The 20,199-nt window shown below is 38.6% G+C and overlaps 1 protein-coding gene across 1 annotated transcript in view; it reads left to right on the forward strand.

Moving 5' to 3' along the window:
• LOC150077294 (condensin-2 complex subunit H2-like) overlaps positions 1-20,199 on the forward strand; it is a 482,911-nt gene that overhangs the window by 202,847 nt on the left and 259,865 nt on the right. The window lies entirely within an intron of this gene.

The raw sequence follows: 20,199 nt of genomic DNA on the forward strand, positions 1-20,199 counted from the left end.
TTTGGGTCTTCTTGTACATTGTATCATATGAATTTGTGTGAATGTTTCCAGTAGGTGAACTGGTAGGCTCAAATATTATCACATACTGAATTACTAATTCTTCTTATTTACTATTTACATAACTACATTTATTGACATAATTACTATTTACATTATATCAATAGAACTTCACAAACTCATATGGACTGAAGAAATAAACTGCACAAAGACATGTATATTCACGTTTAATAACCAGAAGGGATTTTTTAAAAAAATGTGGTGCTTCCATTTTCATTATATTATGGGTAAGTACAAATATATAGCAATTTAACTAAACAAAAACAGCAGCAGCAACAAAAAGAAAATAAAAGTGGTGGCCCTATGTATCAGTTTTCCTGGCTCCAGTATTATGGTAGTTAATGTGCTAATCCAACCTTTGAAAGTTTGAACAAGTTTAAAGTTAGTATAAGTAGAGGCAAATGATGCAAGAAAATGTGTGTACCCTGTACCCATGAAAAATTTTTTTTTTGTGAAAACATCTTTGATGAAAATCAGAACCATTTTAAAATCAAACAGCTAGAATGAAATTATGAATGATGTTACGGTTTATGCTCCTGCCTGCTACTTACTCTATGGAATCAATGTTTGGAAGAGGTTAGTGAAATCCAAGACAGTATCCTACTTATCCATTTGATTGTAGCCATTTGTTGATTAGTATAACATCACAATCATACTCCCTGCAGTTACTATTACAGGAAGTATGATTGCAACGATACAATTATTTGTATTGTTGCAATCTGCATTTTTGTGTACCCAGAAATTACACCACATTTACTGAATTTGGATTTAGCAACAGAGAGGCCTATATCTCCTTGCTTACGGTTCATGCATAATGAATGAGCCGGGAACGAGACTATAGGTGGGAAGGCATAGACTTCTGGAGCACCTGCAAACCAATACATTTTCATAGAAATTTTACCATATTTTCGATTTTTAATGAAAACCCCAAACAAAAGAGGTATTAGAATCTATAGTACTTGGTACCGTCCTTGGGTTGGAGGTTGAGAAGTCGAAAGAAGATATTTGTTGACATTAGACTTGAACTTCTGTAGACTGAAATTTTCAGGAAAAATGTATGAAGCAAGGTTGTTCCTGAAAATGGCAGTTGAATGAATAAACGAGGAAGATGAAAAATTGGTTCTGGGAGTTTGAAGTTGGACAGTAAATGGATGTTGACTGCTAGCGGCACATGTTTGACTGTTTTGAAAGAGAGAGCGGGAATTATAGAAGCCAATTCAGAAGAACAGTGCCCATGGTAGTATCTGTAGAAACGGCATGCAGCAGAAACAGTATGTGTATGAGACAGTGAGTGGAGAGACTCTTGTTAGAGAGGAGTCATTAATTAACATAACTGCCCCCTTCAGAGAGGTTTTGGGGGGCACTGCCCCAGATGTGGGAACAATATTCCATGGTAGGGCCGTTTTGCAATTTGTACAGAATGAACAGCTGTTTGGAATAAAAGTAACACTGAGAGGGTAAGAGAAAACCAAGTTTTTTAGATGAAGGGGAAGCAATATTTGTATTGTGCTTGTGCAAAGAGAAATTACAAGTCAGGGTAATCCACAAAAGATATGTATCATTTTGCCTAGAAATAGGAGTGTCACCAAAGGTAAGCATAGGAGCAAAAGAATCCTTTTTCCGAGATATAAGACAAGACTGAGTTTTAGAAGGATTGAAATCAACTAAGTTGTCTTTGCCCCACTGGAGAATTATCTGGAGATCGGCATATAAGGAATGGCTAGCAGATATTCAAGAAGTTGAAGCTGATTGAGCAGGGCAAGGTTTCTCAAAATGGAAAGTGGAATGCAATGCACTGTCATCGACAAAACTATGGATAGCATTTCCAGTCAATGGAAGGAGATCATTAATATACAAGAGGAAAAGAGTGGGGGAAAGAACTGAACCTTGGGGAACACCAGCATTAATGGAAAAGTTAGAAGACAGAGAGCCATCAACCATCATCCTCAGTGGGCGATCAGAGAGAAAACTGGATAACCAATTACAAAAAACATTTGGCAAACCATAATATGGAAGCTTGTTTAGAAGACCTTTATGCTAAACACAATCAAAAGCCTTTGAGATGTCAAGAGCAACTGCTTGTGTTTCACTGAACTTTTCCATTGAATTTGTCCATAAATGGGTAACATAAGTGAGAATATCACCAGTGGATCGACACTGATGGAATACATATTGGCGATCGTTGATCAGACGGAAGGTTTCTCGGTAGTTTAAGAGTTGGCTTTTAATTGATTTCTCCATTACTTTAGAAAGAGTAGAAATTGCAATGGGACAATAATTGAATGGGAGGGATTTGTCACCCTTTTTAGGAACTGGCTGGATATGAGCAAATTTCCAAGCAGTAGGAAAAACACCTTTGGAATAAGTAAGTGAAAAAAGGCGGCAAGGAACAGGAGTAAGTTCAGGAGCACAGGTTTTTAGAACAAGTGGAGACATACCATCAGGACCTGGAGCTTTCTTTGCATCAAGATTTGTCAAAATCCTTCTGACAACATTTTGATGGAAGACCACAGGGGTCATTGAATGGAGTGTGTTGGAAATGATAGAAGGTGTTTTACCAAGATTGTTAATACATGAGTTGGAAGAAAAATGGGATGCTAGCAGGTCAATTTTATCCTTGGCTAAAGTGACAACAGAACCATCTGGTTTTGAAAAAGGTGGGAGCAGAGATGGCCAATAGCTTTGCCAAAAGACCAGAATGCTTGGCTACCATTAGGGCAAGAAGCAAGTTTTCTACTCTTAGCCTCTTCAAAATCTAGTTTGGAATGATTAATAATTGCTTTACAGTTGTTGCAAGCTTTGGTGTAGCCAGAAAATGAAACTGAAGAATTGGAAACAAGCCAATTACGATAGGCAACATTCTTGAACAGCCTTAGCACATTTCTTCTCTTGAACAGCCTTAGCACATTTATTGGAAAACCAAGGTTTAGATAAAGGACGAGATTTTAAAGTGGATTGTGGAATAAAGGACTCCGTTCCTACAAGAATAATTTCACTGACACAATCTGAGCAAACGTTGACATCAGAAGTTTTGAAACAGTAATTCAACCAAGGAAAAGAAATCTGCAGGTCATCCCATTTTGAATTCATGGAATGCCAAACAACACAAGGTTTGGAATAGCCATTAGATAAAGGCTCCATTGGAGAAGAGAAAATCACCAAGTTGTGATCTGAGGTGCGTAAAGGACCACTCACTCTGACCGTCTACTTAGAAGGGTTGTTTGTGAAAAAAAGATCAAGCGTGTTGGCTCTATGGTTAGGATTGTCTGGTATTCTTGTAGGTAAATGAACAATATGCGCAAGGTCATTAGTAATTGCAAAAGCCTCAGCATCTCGACCAGCTGGGTCGGTGAGGAAGTCAAATAGCTCCAAGTGATTCGTGAAGTTGGGAGAAAGGTAGAGACAACAGATGAATTTGACACAATGAGGTAGAGAGATTTTAAGCCAGAGAAGATTGAAGAGAGGAGATTCCAAGATTAATTAACGTACTAATTTGTATTTTACAAATAGATTAAATAGGCTAAGTAGCATTTGCTAACTGTTTTTAAATTTAGCTAGTGATTTTGTAAGTTACAACTCTCTACTAATACTGCTATTGTATCGGTGTTTTGGCAGGAATATAGCAGCACGTAACCAGTAGCACTGTCGATTAGTATGGTCTAAATTGTAATAAAATAAGTATTTTTGAAGGTTTTAATCAGTTTTTAATCAGTTATATCTTTTGTATTTAACTAAGGATATAGCCATTCTAACATTGTGATCATTACAATATTGTGTATATATATCGAATTTCAGATATAACGTAAAACTATATAGCTGAATACATATCGCTGCATTAAGTTAGTATAGCATTAGCAAAGGCAAATGATGCAAGAAAGCAAGCTTATATAGCATCAGCCAAAAAAAAAAACACACACACACTCACACACATGCACACATACACCCCCCTTCTCGTTTCACTCATCCGCTCACTCCAAATGTTTGTCTAGTTCTGCCATGAATCTGTTTAAGCTATTGACTTCTGATGGCTGGTGCAGCATAAGCCTCAGTAACTTTCCTCTCAGTTATTACAAGATTATCTAGCTTACTGCCAGAGTTTAATACACCTCTGGTATTCCCCTTCCTGAATTTCTCCTCATGTCTGAATGTAGATGCAAAATATTCATTTAGTTTGTTGGCAACCTGAGCAGGATCATCAACAATTGGACCATTGATATGAAGTGGACCAATCTGATTCATCACCTGCCTTCTAGAGTTTACATAATTAAACAACTCTTTGTTGTTTTTCTTTGCATCCTTTTCCAAAAATTTCTCGGAATTTGCCTTTGCCTGCCTAACCTTCGTTGTGACTTGGTTACAGACCAGCTTATATCTATCATAGGCTTCTGTGTCACCTGTTTATTTATATGTATCCCATGCATTTTTTTTCTCTGCCACATGTCTAATTAGTTCATCTGACATCCATTTAGGCCTAAATCTTGAACGATATTCTTAGTTGGTATGAAAAGCCTAGTAGCTTCCAAGATTATTTCTTTGAATGCTTCCCATTTTGAATTTGCTGTTGGTAACATCATCAGTTGGTCCCACCGTATAGAATTATATCCGGAAAGGCATGGACACTACAAGATTTCTGGTACCAACACCATTTACCAAGTGATGCACACCTGATTCGGGCCTCAAAACAGAAAAACCAAGTGCAAACTACTCTGGTTAAAAAGGACATTGTTTTATTAGGAGACTCCATTGTTGGGGAAATGGGGAATATTTTTTGTAATAAGGATAGGTGGAGTAGAACCAGGGTATGTCTGCCGGGAGCAACTATTAATGATGTCACCAACAGATTGTCAGATTTTAAGGGAGGGTGAAGAGAATATTATTATTCATGTGGGGACTAATGATATTAACGTACACGATCTGACGATTTGTTGGAAAAATACAGGACCATGGTGAGGAAATGCCGCGAGCTAGGCCACAATGTATATGTGTCTGCAATTTTGCCCAACACTATAGGAGGTATTATATATTTAGAAGCCTTGTGGATTAACTCAAGACTTGTAGGACTCTGCAAGGCTTTAGGGTGGGAAATTTCTATCAGTTTGGCCCACACTTGTAGGTAGAAGGAATTGTTTTGTAGAGATGGGATACACTTAAACAAAGGTGGTGCAAACGTTTTTGCCAATATTATTGAGGATACCTTAAAGGTTCAGGGAAACTGCTAGTTAGGATGGAAATGTGGATAATACTGACACACGTTTATCTGATAATATTGGTCAAATTAACTCTTGCGCTTACCTCAAGAGTTCTTATCTGTTACCCCAACTGGACATATTATCTAGATGTTCTGGGAGACATTAACGTTTCAAGTAAGCGGGTAGCTAATGCCAGGGAAGAGAGCCTAAAAATCTTCAAGGGCTGTTACGGTTGTTAAATATACAAGAACAGTAAATCTTAATTGTTTATACAGTAATGTTAAAAGTGTCATCAATAAAATGAGAAAATTCGAACTGTTGGTTAAAACAAGTAACGTGGACATAATAGGGCTTATGGAGATGTGGTGCCACCCGGAAATTGGGGATGATGAGTTCAGTACGGCTTGTATAATGTATTTAGGAAGGATAGGGTAGATAGAAGGGATGGTTGGGTAATGCTTCTTATCAGAAGCAGCCTGAGTGCGACGATAGCTTTCCCGGTTTCAGACGTTTCACATGCTAGTATAGAATCTGTATGGTGTGAGATAGGTGGAAACACTTATAATGCGAGTAGGAGTAATCTACAGACCAGGTGATTGTGAAGCTTATGACGAAAGCCTCTACATGCAAATGGAATGGGCAAGTAAGCGTCAATGCCTTATTATGGGCAATTTCAATTTGCCTCTAATTGATTGGAGTAAATGGGAAGGAAACTCGACATGGGGAACAAAATTTTTAAATCAACTAGATGACTGTTATTTGTATCAACATGTCAGGGAAAGTACTAGAGAAAAGAATATCCTAGACCTCATCATCACCCATGAATCAGATGACATAACAGGGTGGACAGTAGAGGAAACAGTAGCAGGAAGTGATCACGGAGTTTTACGATGGATGATGATGCGAGAGGTAGCAGCAGTAAAAGGCAAAGGAATGGGTTTTAATTTCAGAAAAGGAAATTATGATGCCTTAAGGTACTACATGGCCTCTATTAACTGGGTAGATATCGCACAGAGAATGAATACATTTGAACTGTGGTATGCTTTTAAAACATTAATCACAGATGCCTTGAATGGGTATATACCATTAAAAAAAAATACTCCATGAGGAGGGTTCCAAGTTGGGTGAATAGTGAAGTTGCCACATTACTTGAGCAGAAAAAGGTGGCATGGAAAATTTACAGAGCAATAAAAAGTACTGAAGCCTATAACAGCTACAAGGTGATCTGTAATAGAGCCACAGAAAAGGTTCGACAGGCAAAGGCAGTTTATGAGAAATCACTAGCAAACAGAGCAAAGAGGGGAGGGGGGGAATAAAGAATTCTTCACATGTATAAATGCCAAGAAGAGCAGGACAAACCAGATCGGACCTTTACGTAAGGGAAAGGGGTTAGTAATAAATACACCAGCTGCCGTTGCAGATGAACTCAACAGTTATTTTGCATCAATATTTACAAATGAAAAACCTTTTGTGGCAATGGGAAATTGTGGGAGCGAAGTGGAAAAATATGTAATTAATAATAATGAAATTTCGCAAGATTATTTAATGAAAAAACTTTCGAGCCTACAGACAAGTAAGGCTCCTGGAGTTGATGGAATATATCCTATAATCTTAAGGGAGGCGGCAAGTGAGTGCATTGAACCATTGAGGCTAATTATGCGAGCATCACTAAACTCTGGGGAGATTCCCTTGGATTGTAAAAGTGCCAATGTATCTCCAATACATAAAGGTGGCTCTAAGAGCGAAGTGGGAAATTATCGACCTGTCAGTCTGACTTCGGTGGTAGGGAAATCATGGAGGCAATGGTCATGGGTGGAATTCAGATCATTTGGATAGAACTGAAATTCTTAAGGATACTCAGCATGGTTTTGCAATGGGAAAATCATGTTTAACAAATCTGGTTCGCTATTTTGAAAGGGTCTCTCACGAGCTGGATTTAGGAAATAATTTCGACATTGTTTATTTAGAATACAGCAAAGCTTTTGACTCAGTCCCACATGAGCCGGTGGCTTTATAAGCTGGAACAGGTTGGAATCACTGGGAAAATCCTTAGATGGATAGCAGGATGGCTTCAGGGCAGGAGGCAGAGGGTTGTGATAAATGGCTGTTCCTCAGATTGTGTTGATGTAAGAAGTGGGGTTCCCCAAGGATCAGTATTAGGACCACTGTTGTTTTTAATTTTCATAAATGACATCGATGAAGGGATAGAGGGCGTGATGTCTAAATTTGCAGATGATGTTAAAATTGGTTGAGTAGTTAATGATCACTGTCAAGCTGAGCTTCTTCAGAGAGATCTAGATAGACTTCAGGAATGGTCAGAAAAATGGCAGCTGTGCTTTAATCCAACAAAGTGTAAGGTATTACACCTGGGAAACAGTAATACCAAAATAACTTATTCACTTGGTGGAGTTCAACTAAACCCAGTACTGGAGGAAAGAGACTTGGGTGTTATGATATGGTCAGACATGAAATTCTCTGAAATTGTAAACAGGTTGCAAGGAAGGCCCATGGTGTCCTATCGATGATCTATCGAACTCTTACAAGTAGAGATATGGACGTGATAATCCCATTATATAAGGCTTTTGTTAGACCACACTTGGAATACTGTGTTCAAGTATGGTTAGTTAGTTAGTTATTTAGTTTTTTGGAACATTAGTAACTAAGGCCATATTGCTCCGGGATATGCAGTGGTCATTCCCTGACCTTTTAGCATCCTCCGTATTTGGTGGTGACTGGCTCGAACCCCGTTCACGTATGGAGACCGCACCTAAAGAAAGACATCGAGCTTCTTGAAAGGGTGCAAAGATGAATAACTCGCTGGTGAGATCGGCAAAAGGGTGTCCATATGAAGAAAGACTTCGAATATGTGGGTTGCAGAGTTTGGAAACTGGACTCCTTAGAGGAGATTTGATTGATGTGTTTAAGGCTGGGAGAGGCATCAGTAAAATGAATGAGGACAGAATTTTCAAGGTTATAAATGATGCTAGAACTAGGGAACATAAATTCAAGTTACTGGGGGGAAATGTTTAGATTCTACTGCAGGAAGTTTTATTTTAGCCAACAGGTTATAAATTACTGGAATAAGTTGCCTACATGGGTGGTAGAGGCTGACATTTGGGGAAATTCAAAGGTCATGTGGATAGTACTTTCGGGTCAGAGAAGTGCATAGGATGATAGTTTTAATTTCCTTTTCTTTTACTAATTATTATTATTTATTTATTTATTATTATTTTTTTTTATCATTGTTTTTTTTTTTTTTTTTTTTGTGGCCGGTGCAGCATAAGCCATAGGCTTTCTTGCACCATGCAGCCATTACTAATACTAATACTAACATGGTAACCAGCTTATCCTTTAACTCTTTTAAGGTCCGTGGTTGAGACGCCGCAGATTGGAGTTGCTATTCCAACCCAAACCACAGATGCTCGTTGGGATTGATGTCTGTGGAATTTGGAGGCCAGGGCAATGCCTGGAAATCTTACTCGTGCTCCGCGGACCAGTCTCGAACAATCCAGGCAGTGTGGCATGATGCATTACCCTGCTGAAAGACTGCACCGTGAGAGGGGAAGACCGCTGCCATGATAGAATGTACCTAGTCAGCAATGATGTTTAGATAGGTGGTAGACATTAGAGTGCCCGGCACATGGATGACTGGACCCAGGGTATCCCAGCAGAATGTTGCCCAAAGCATGACATTGCCACCACCGGCTTGTTTTTGTCACAAGGTGCATCCAGGCAGCATCACTTCCCCAGGTAAACGACGCACACTTACTCGGCCATCCACATGGTGCAACAGGAAAGGTGTTTCATCAAATCAGACAACCTTCTTCCAATCACTCAAGGTCTGCTTTCGATGCTCGCATGCCCATTGTAGGTTCTGTTGCTGGTTAATTAGCATGGGCATTCCAGAGCAGCCTGTGGTTAGCATGGGCAATCAGAGTAGCCTGTGGCTAGGCAGCCCCATTTTCAGCAGGGTCCGATGTACTGTGTGTTGTGACACATTACTCCCATCACCAGCATTTCAATTACCAGCTAGTTGCGTCACAGTCGCTCTTCTGTTGCTATGTACCATCCGGGAGAGCCTTCGCTCACCTCGAGCTTCGATGAGCTGTGGTCATCTGACACCTCACTGGTGATTCGTGGGCTTTCCCTCGTTGGACCACTTTCAGTATGTACTAACCACGGCTGACCGTGAGCACCCCACCATCCATGCCGTTTCAGATATTCTCTGACCGAGTCATTACAATTTGGCCTTTTTCAAACTTGCTGATTTTCACTGCCTTTCCCATCTAAAGAACAAGAGTAACACTGATTAACGGAGCTCAGTATCAGGTAGGTTTTTATACAGTGTCCCTGACCTGCGCACGTGCTGTAGTTCACCTGCAGTTGCTTTAATTTGCTTAACGACTCGCTAGTCATAATGTTTTGACTCATCGGTGTATGTCATCTACGGGCAAGCGACTGGTCCGACAGTCAGTGTTCAGCCCGTTGATGATATATGTACAGGATATAATATGACGTACAGGATATAATTGACTTCATTCATTTCATTTTGTTGCTGCATCTTACCCATGATTGTTGCTGTAGTAGGATTTTAGGACCATCAATGACTAAGGCCATATTGCTCCGTGTATGCTGTCTATAAATTGCGTGTGTTCTGAGGTCAGTTTTCTGTTTTCTGGACAAAAAACCCAAGTTTCTGGGATGGAAAACTATGCAACCCTCACCTGAGACTGATTAGCTCAGTCATGTTGTGAAAAAGGCCCATAAATTCTTTGCGTGATCGATGGGACTCGAACTCAGGTCTTTTCCATCCGGTGTTGGGAGGACAGCCATTCTACCAAGTGTGCTACCCACGGAGCAATATGGCCTTACTAATCAATATATATAAATCAAAATACCTAAAAGAAACATGAAGATTAGCAACCTTTTCGAAAGTGACCTACCAAATCAACATTAGTGACTGAGTTAGCATAATTTAAGAAGTGATGTAATTTGTGTCGTTTCTGCATCGCATATTTGGGACAAATTGGTTTTTCTTCAGTCCAAAATTTAGTATATGCTGCCAAACTGTTTCCAGATTAAAAAAATAAAATAAGCCAGCCATTCACCTGCCCATCCCCTCTAATGGGCAAACCACCCGTTGGACCATCTTCAGTTGCCACTTCTCAGCCCATCTGCCTAATTTATTTAGTTCTTCTTTCTCCTTATTCAAACTGCCCAATTCTACAACATCAGGTGCAAGCATGTTCCAAAAATCAACTACCCAGTAGTTGAAAGCATATTAACAACACAGCCCTATCTTGCAGCCATTCTTCTTGATTTAAATGTATGCCCCCCTCTCGTGTGGTCTCAGCAAGAGGAAGGATGCCATCAGCAATGAGATTACTCAATCTAGTAAAAGCTTTAATCACTTCAATCAGATCTCCTTGCTGGTGCCTAGTTTCCAGATGCTGCAGTTTGCAGAATAGAAGCTTTCCTGATAAGAGCACCCTTTATCTCCCCTCACTAATATCGTTGGTCTGCACTTATTCAAATACATCTGCATTGTTATCATTAGTCTGCACCTGTTCCAGTAGATCTACATCCTTCTTGTTAATCTTCACCTCTTCCAATAGATCTACATCCTTCCTAAAATGAGGCTTCCAGACCTGTATGCAGTAATCCAGATGTAGCCTTACCATTGTGTTATGCAACAAGATAATCATCTCCTTTTTCCTATTAGTAAAATTCCTGTATATCATTGACAAAACCTCATGAACTGCCCTGGAAGCCTGTCCACACTGACTTGAAGAACTTCATATCTGACTGTACAATTATTCCCAGGTCTCTTTCATTCTTCACTACCTGAATGTACCACACATTTGGTATGTTAATTTGAATTGCTGCTTCTTATACAAAGTACCTTGTATTTGTCAATATTAAACTTCAGTTGCCACTTCTCAGCCCATCTGCCTAATTTGTCCAGATCTTGCTGTAGTAGCATACTCCTCTTACTGTGATTAGCCACCCTTCCAGCCTTCATATCATCTGCAAATTTAGACATTAAGCCTAATATGCAATCATCAGTATCATTAATAAATAAAGAAAACAACAGTTGGCCCACCAGCATTGATCCCTTGGAGACTCTGCTGATAACATTAGTCTGCAAAGATCGCTGTCATTGATAATTACTTCCTTCTCCCACTCAACCATCCCTTTATCCGTAGGAGTAACTTTTCCGTAATGCCACACTGCTCCAGTTTCTATCATCATCATCATCATCATCATCTTGAGCTATTGTCAATACCACTTCAGGATGAAGGCCTCCTCAACATGTTTCTGGTAACTGTGGTTTTGTTCTTTCTGTTGCCATTGTACGCCAGCAAATTTCACCAGTCCATCTCATCTTTGGTCTCTTTCTTGGACATTAGTTTAGAGTTGAACAGTAACCATTCCAAAATTTGTTTGGCCCATCAATCATCCGTTCTTCTTGATATGTGACCTGCCCATTTCCATTTTAAGCACTTTGTTCTTTCAGTGTCCATGTGTCACAACCATATGTTAGGGTCAAAGTATTCTCCTTGTCCTAACAAGGAGGATACGTTGATCATAAACTTTTCATTTGAGACAGTGGAAAGTTTGTCTTGAAGACTATATTAAGCTTTCCAAATGCTTGCCATCCCAGTGTTATGCACTATTCAGTTTGTATCATGATATTTCCATCTGTTGAAATTTCTTGTCCAAGGTTATCATACTTTTCACTTCTTCTAGTTCTTGTCCATCAGCTATAGTTTTCTTTGGTCTGTAAATTTGTTGAACATAAGCTGTGTTTTCTTTACATTCATCTTCAAACAGAACTTCTTGCTTTTGTGCTGCAGTTCATCAGTGTGTTTCTACATGCAATTGTTCTGGATCATTGCCAAAGAGAATGATGCCATCTGCAAATCGTAGGTGATTCAGGTAATTTCCATTACCTTGCGTCCTTTACTATCCCAATTTAGCTTGCAAAAAATTTGTTCTGAAACAGACAGAAAATAGTGTTAGCGAGATTTGAGGCTCCTTGTCGGACACCAATTTGTATAGCAGTCTTTGTGTGCAGCAGTATCAAAAGCTTTTCTGAAATCTATATGGTGTCAAAATTATTATCAAAGTGTCAAAAAATTATCCTTTGTTACCATAGTATCCAATCAGATTGGTCAGACAAGATCACTACTTGAGAAATCCATGCTCTGACTGCGATATAATTGCATTCCTGTCTAGATTGTCCTGCATTACTTCTGACCAGTGACTTCATTATTTTGAAAGGATGGTTCCTAGTTGCTACACATGTTCTGACATATTTAGGGGAAAGCAGTGGAATTAATGATGTGAGTTCAGAAGACCATTGCCCAAATAAAATATCTGTAGATGGGGCAAACTGCAGAAACTAAACATTTGTGTTGTGGTGTGGGATTCATAGTAATCCTCAATCATATTAATTTGATCATTTTATTTAAACAGAGGTGAGGTTTTTTAGGTATGTTCTCATGAGCCTCCATTATCTTCACCGTGTCATGTGTAATAACTTGACTCTGGGCGGATTTTCACTAAATTGTGTATTTTCTCTTTTAGAAAGATTTTTCCAAGTTATCCCAAATTTATTCGAACAAATAAAAATCCAACTTTTTTTTTTTTTTTTTTTTTTCCCCTTATATAGCATTAGCATTAGTAGAGGCATATGATGCAAGAAAGCAAGCTTATGCAGCATCAGCCAAAAAAAAAAAAAAAAAAAAAAAATCCCTTCCACTTCACCCCTCCGTTCATTCGAAATACCTGTCCAGTTGAGCCTTAAATTTATTTAGGCTATCAACTTCCACAACAAGGCATAGAAGTCTTTCCACCAACCAACTACCTGCTGGGTAAAGGCAAATTTCCGCACATCTATCCTACATCTGTCTTTCCTCAATTTGAATTTATGCCCTCTCAGGTGATTATTCTGAGCAAGAGGCAGTATCCCATCAACATTGAGCATGCTCAAACCATTCAAGGCTTTGTACACCTCTATCAGATCACCTCGCCGGTGCCTAGTCTCCAGACACTGTAATTTGCAAAACTTAAGCCTTTCTTCGTAAGAGCAACCCTTCGTTCCATTCACTAACCTTGTTGCCCTTCTCTGTACTCGTTCCAGCAGCTCTACATCCTTCTTGAAATGAGGCCTCCAGACCTGTATACAGTACTCAAGGTGCGGTCTGACCATTGCCTTATACAAGGGAATAATCACCTCCCTATCCCTGCTAGAAAAATTCCTGTGTATCATTGATAAGACACCATGAGCTACTCTTGCAGCCCATCTGCACTGCTCAGAGAACTTCATATCTGCCTGCACAATTACCCCTAGGTCCTTTTCATTCTCTACCACTGTCAGTAGTACCACAGAGTTGATACGTTGCTCTGGGGTTGCTGTTTCCCATATGTAGTACTTCACATTTGTGAATGTTAAACTTCATTTGCCATCTCTCAACCCATCTGCTCAACCTTTCCAGATCCTGTTTCAGCAGCAGCATAGCGTCAGTAGCATCCTTAACAACCCTGCCAACCTTTGTATCGTCTGCAAACTTGGACATTAAGCTTGATCTACCATCATCAATATTATTTATAAATACAGAAAACAACAATGGACCCAACAATGGACCCTGAGGGACTCCACTAATAACATTAGTCCACGATGAGCAGTGACCATTAATTACCACTCTCTGTCTTCTGCCACTCAACCATCCCTTTATCCATAGCAACATTTTGCCACCATTGCCACACTGCTCCAATTTGTGCAGCAGTCTTCCATGTGCAACAGTATCAAAAGCCTTTCTAAGATCCAAATATATAATATCAAAGTTATTTCCTGCATCCAATTCTTTTGTGACTACATCATAGTATCCAATCAAATTGGTCAGGCAAGACCTTCCCATAACAAAACCATGCTGTGTCAGAGCTATAACTGAAGTCTTGTCTAAATGATCCTGCAGTGCTTCTTTAACCAGTGCTTCCATTAATTTTCCTGGAACAGAAGTTAAACTCACAGGTCTATAATTACTTGTGTCAGCCTTTGATCCTCCTTTGTGAATTGGGTTTACATTTTCACATCTCCAGTCTGTGGGTACCTCCCATGAGTCCAAGGAAGCTCTCATAATTATGGCTAACGGATTGCTTACTTCCTTTGCTTGCCTCCTTTAATATAACTGAATGGATCCCATCTACCCCAGTTGCCTTTCTTGTATTTATCTTCAACAATTTCTCCTCCACTTTACTCTCAATTATTACAAGATATTCTAGCTCACTGCCAGTGTTTACTTCATCTATGGCATTCCCCTTCCTGAATAACTCCTCATGTGTGAATGTAGATGCAAAATATTGATTTAGTTTGTTAGCTACCTGAGCAGGATCATGAACAGTTGAACCATCGATATCAAGTGGACCAATCTGATTCATCCCCTTCCTTCTAGAGTTTACATAAGTAAAGAACTCCTTGCTGTTTTTCTTTGCATCCCTTACCAAAGATTTCTCGTAATCTGCCTTCGCCTGCCTAACATCCTTTGTAACTTGGTTACAGATCAACTTATATCTATCATAGGCTTCTGTGTCACATGTTAATTTATATGTATCCCATGCATTTTTCTTCTCTGCCATATGTCTCATTAGTTCATCTGACATCCATTTAGGCCTGAACCTTGAACAATATTTCTTAGTTGGTATGTAAAGCCTAGTAGCTTCCAAGATAAGTTCTTTGAATGCTTTCCATTTTGAATTTGCTGTTGGTAACATCATCAGTTGGTCCCACTGTATAGAATTTAAATACTGTCTCAGACCATCATAGTCGCCTTTCCGAAAGCAATAACTCTTCCCTTTATCCCTGATGGTAGTTACCTTCCTTGAGTAAATCCCACTTCAGCACACTGTAATCACTGTCACCTTGTGGTTCCTGTATCTGCAGATTCTTAATGCATGAAAAATCACTACTGATAATCAAATCAAGAGTATTGCTCCCTCTAGTTGCCTCCCGAACATGCTGATTTAGAAAACAATCATCCAATAAATCCACAAAAGCCTTGCTAGTGTGTGTGAGTGACCAACCCACAAATTCCAGTCAATATCTGGAAATTAAACAAACAAACAATATCCAATGCTGAAACATTGGATATTGTTTGTTGCTGTACACAGACTGGAAGAATGAATGGAAATTTGGCCTATGTGCAAAAAGACATTTTCTGTTCACACGTATTGTATTCCTCTTTTTGCTGGGCCTTTTAAGAAACCATACTTATACGCATCACAAAAAAAAAAAGAAAAACTTCCCATTTCACCCAGCCATTCACTCCAAAGGTTTCTCCAATTCTTCCTTGAATTTATTTAAACTGTCATCTTCCACAATGACAGATGGAAATTTGTTTCATCAAACAACCAGCAACTATCTAAAGGCAAATTTCCACACATATATTTTCCAACTATCTTTTCTCAATTTGAATTTATACCCCTCAGGTGTGTAATCTGAGCAAGAGGAAGAATTCCATTAGCATTGAGATTGCTCGAACCATTCAAGGTTTTATACACCTCAATTTAATCACCTTTAAGGTGTTTAGGCTCCAGACACTGCAATTTGCAGAACTTAAGTCTCTCTCTTGGTAAGAGCAACCCTTTGTTCTGATCACCAGTCTCATTGCCCTTCTCTATACTCGTTCTAGTAGCTCAACATCTTTCCTAAAACAAGGCCTCCAGACCTGTATGCAGTACTCATGGTGTGGCCTGACCATTGCCTTATACAAGGGGATAATCACCTCCTTATCCCTGCTAGCAAAATTCCTGCATATCATTGACAAGTTCCCCCCCCCCCATGAGCTGCTCTGGAAGCCTGTTTTTCACTGCTCAGAACAACCCTGCCAACCTTTGTATCATCTGCAAACTTGCACATTAAGCCTAATATGCCTTCATCAATATCATTAAAAAATATATTTGGTGTTTGGCCCAACATCAAACTCCAAACCCTGGGCACTCCACTAATAACATTAGTCCGTGAAGAGCAATGTCCATTGATTACCGCTCTCTGTCTTCTCCCACTCAACCATTATTTTATCCATTGTAACAACTTGCCCTTAATGTCATACTGCTCCAATTTGGTAACGTCATATTGTTCATGTGCAACAGTATCAAAAGCTTTCCTAAAATCTAAGTATATTATATCAAAATTATTTTTTGCATCCTGTTCCTTTGTGACCACTTCATAGTATCCAATCAAATTCGTCAGACAAGACTTCCCCTTAACACATGGGGCCACTGTTGTTTTGTATTTGGGGCCACTGTTGTTTTGTATATTTATCAATGATATTGATGAAGGTATATCAAGCTTAATGTCGAAGTTTGCAGATGACACGAAGGTTGGCAGGGTTGTTAATGACAGTAATGGCAGTGTGCTACTGCAACAGGATCTAGATAATTTGGGCAGATGGGCTAAGAAGTGGCAACTGAAGTTTAACCTTGACAAATGCAAAGTACTGCATATGGGTAGAAGTAACCCCAGAGAAACGTACCAACTGTGTGGTACTACACTTAAGGTGGTAGAAAATGAAAAAGACCTGGGAGTAATTGTGCAGTCAGATATGAAGTTTTCTGAGCAATGTAGACAGGCTGCTAGGGCAGGTCATGGGGTTTTGTCAATGATATATAGGAATTTTGCTAGCAGGGAAAAGGAGGTGATTGTCCCTCTGTATAAGGCAATGGTCAGGCCACGCCTTGAGTACTGCGTACAGGTCTGGAGGCCTCATTTTAGGAAGGATGTAGATTTGCTTGAGCGTGTACAGAGAAGAGCAACACGATTGGTGAGGGGAATGAAGGGATCCTCTTACCAAGAGAGGCTTAAGTTCTGCAAATTGCAGTGGCTGGAGACTAGGCACCTGCGCGGTGATCTGATTGAGGTCTATAAGGCCTTGAATGGGTTGAGCACGCTGAATTCTGATGGGATCCTCCCACTTGTTCAGAATACGAACCTACGGGGACATAAGTTCAAATTAAGAAAGGATAGATGTAGAATAGATGTGCGGAAATTTGCCTTTAGCCAGCGGGTGGTTAATTGCTGGAACAAACTTCCATCTGTCGTTGTGGAAGTTGATAGGTTAAATAAATTTAAGGAGGAACTGGACAGGCAATTGGAGGGTATGGTGTGTTTTTTTTTTTTTTTTTTTGGCTGATGCTGCATAAGCTCCTACTGCTTTCTTGCATCAAGTGCCACTACTACTACTATCCATGTGGTGTCTGAACTATAACTGCAGTCTTGTCTAGGTGATTGTGCATTGCTTCTTTAACCAGTGACTCCATTAATTTCCCTGGAACAGAAATTGAACTAACAGGTCTGTAATTAATCATGTCACCCTTTGTGAATAGGAGAGAGATTTGTACATCTTCACTCCATGGAGACCTCCCCTGAATCCAAGGAAGTTCTCCATATTATGGCTAAGGGTTTGCTTACTTCCTTTGCTGCCTTCTTTAATATAATTGGATAGATCCTTCACTTTGCTCTCAATTATTACAAAATAGTTTAGCTCCCTATTAGAGTTTGATAAAATTTTAGAAATTTGTTATGGATAATCTTTTTTTTACTCAGTTTGACTATTTGCCCATCTCATCATAATATGGTTTGCAACAAAATTTCTGTTTTTTTTTATTTTCAAAAACAAATACTAAACCTTTGCATTGAAATTTTTTTTTTTTTTAAATTCGTTAGGCACATGAAAATTTGAATCTCTCTTTGTGGCCAAATATTTTGGAAAATTCTCAAAAAATTATTTAAATTTCTTCATTTTTTTTCCACCTATATTTTCAATCTCTTCTGAAAACAACTATGAAAAATCTGTTCTTTATTAAATTTTTTTTTTTTAAATTAATATTTAAAAAAAATTAAAACTTCCTTTAGACCTGTTGGTGAGCAAATACATATTTAAAAACCACATGCTTCAATAAATGCTGTGATTAGACACTTTCCTGTCAATGTGGAGGGCTCACTGCATGAAATGTGAAGAGCACACATCAATTTCATTCAGACAATGCATCAATATCACACAGCCAGATAGTGTTTTCAGTTGGAGGAAGCACAGAGCATTAAAGCAAGCGTGCTATCAATAACTGTAAATGGTCTATCAATCAACATGGAGAATTCAAAGAGAACATTTTCTGCACATCTGTTAGGAGTTTCAGCTGTGTGGACAGAATAGATGAAGCACAAATTGCTCAAATATTGTTAGCATCAAATCGACCCCATGCTACAAACTCAGAGTAACAAATTAATTATCACAAAACAGAAACATGGGATAATAGCCTTGTTACGTGTAATGCTTGATTATTTCATAGTACTTGTGTAGTGTGGAGCTAATTAACAATGTCTTTCAATATGATACCAAAGAAATATGGTGTAAAATTTCAGAAGGCATATTCAAAGTTTTTTTCATGTTTTTTAAAATCTGGGAAAGGTAATATGTTTGCCTGTAAACTATACGTAGATGTGATTTTCCAATTGCAGTTTGCAGGAAATGTGTTATCAGACATTTGCAAAAATATAAGCATAAGGAGAACACAGTGGGGCATAGAAAGGAATGCAAAAATAATGTGGCATTTCATATAAACGATGGTGTCATATGTACTTGATGTTGGTTTGCATTTTTTCTCATAGAACATAATCTTCCTTTGAGTTGTGATAATCATGCAGGCATGTTATTCAGAAATATGTTAGTGAAATGGCAAAAAACTATGGTTGTGGAAGGAAAAAAACAGTAGGCATTGTTGTGGGCATATTGTTCAGAAATATGCTTCCTGATAGTGAAATAACAAAACTACGGTTGTGGAAGAAGGAAAAAAAAAAAAAAAAAAAAAACAGGCATTTTTAGCAAAAATTGCATGGATAGGGAAAGAAGATGTGGATAAGGAAAGAAGATGTAGTGATGGCTCTAAAAAATGGACCATTTTCAATTGCTACTAAGTTACCAAATTGAAAAGTATAACAAGTAATCACCAATGAGTGCCACTAACTCATATCCAAATCCAGCTCATGATTCAAAAGAAGTTTTGAAAGAATGCAAATTAATAAACTCCCCAAGAAAAAACTTCTGATGAAAGCAATCCTAAACAAGATATGTTATCCTTGCTCATGCCTTGTTCATATTCCTCTCTGCTGGCTTATATAAAGCAATTTGCTTGTTTCTTTTAAATGTTATGCCAACAGTTAAAATTCTGCACATAGCTGTTCAATCCAACATACTTCACATCCATATAGTGAAACTGTAGCAGACTAAACTAGAAGGATGACTTTGACTTAGTCATAAACATATCTATTGCTAGGGTCATGCAGAGTATAAAACAAGAGAAGATTCTGTTCTTTTGTTCAGTGAAGAAACACCTTACACTAACGCAGCACAAATTTCATCAAATGGCAGTTCATCATTTTTCAAATTTGAAATTTTTTATGGAAGAGTTTTCTGTACTTCTTGGTGTTACTGAAAATAAAGAAATAGATGAAGCAATAAATGTTTTGCAGCATCGGTTCTGTCAGTTTCAGTATGAGAATCTACCAGACACTATTATGAAAGAAAAAGGAATTGATGTACAGTGGTCCTTGGTTGGGGAGCTGAAATGTGCATATGGAAACATGAAATGTGACAAATTATCCCAAGTAATCCTTGGCATATAATAATTCTTCATAGCAGTGCTTGAATGTCAGGTTATATTTAACGTGGTGAAAAAAAAGAAAAAACTGAATTCAAATCTCTTTCTAGTGCAGTTTTAGAATTGCTCTTTAACAGTCAGGTCTGAACAGCAGGCTACTGTTATAAACAAAACTTTGATTCAATATTTCTGAAGACATACACATTCTGCTACAGTATCTTCCTTGAAGCAATCACAATGAGTTGATGTCTAACAAACAATCCAAATAGAAATCCACAGACAGAAAAATATTAAT

This window comes from Mastigoproctus giganteus, chromosome 12, assembly GCF_048544385.1.
Source record: "Mastigoproctus giganteus isolate SK-2022 chromosome 12, ASM4854438v1, whole genome shotgun sequence".
NCBI classification, from domain to species: Eukaryota; Metazoa; Arthropoda; class Arachnida; order Uropygi; family Thelyphonidae; genus Mastigoproctus; species Mastigoproctus giganteus.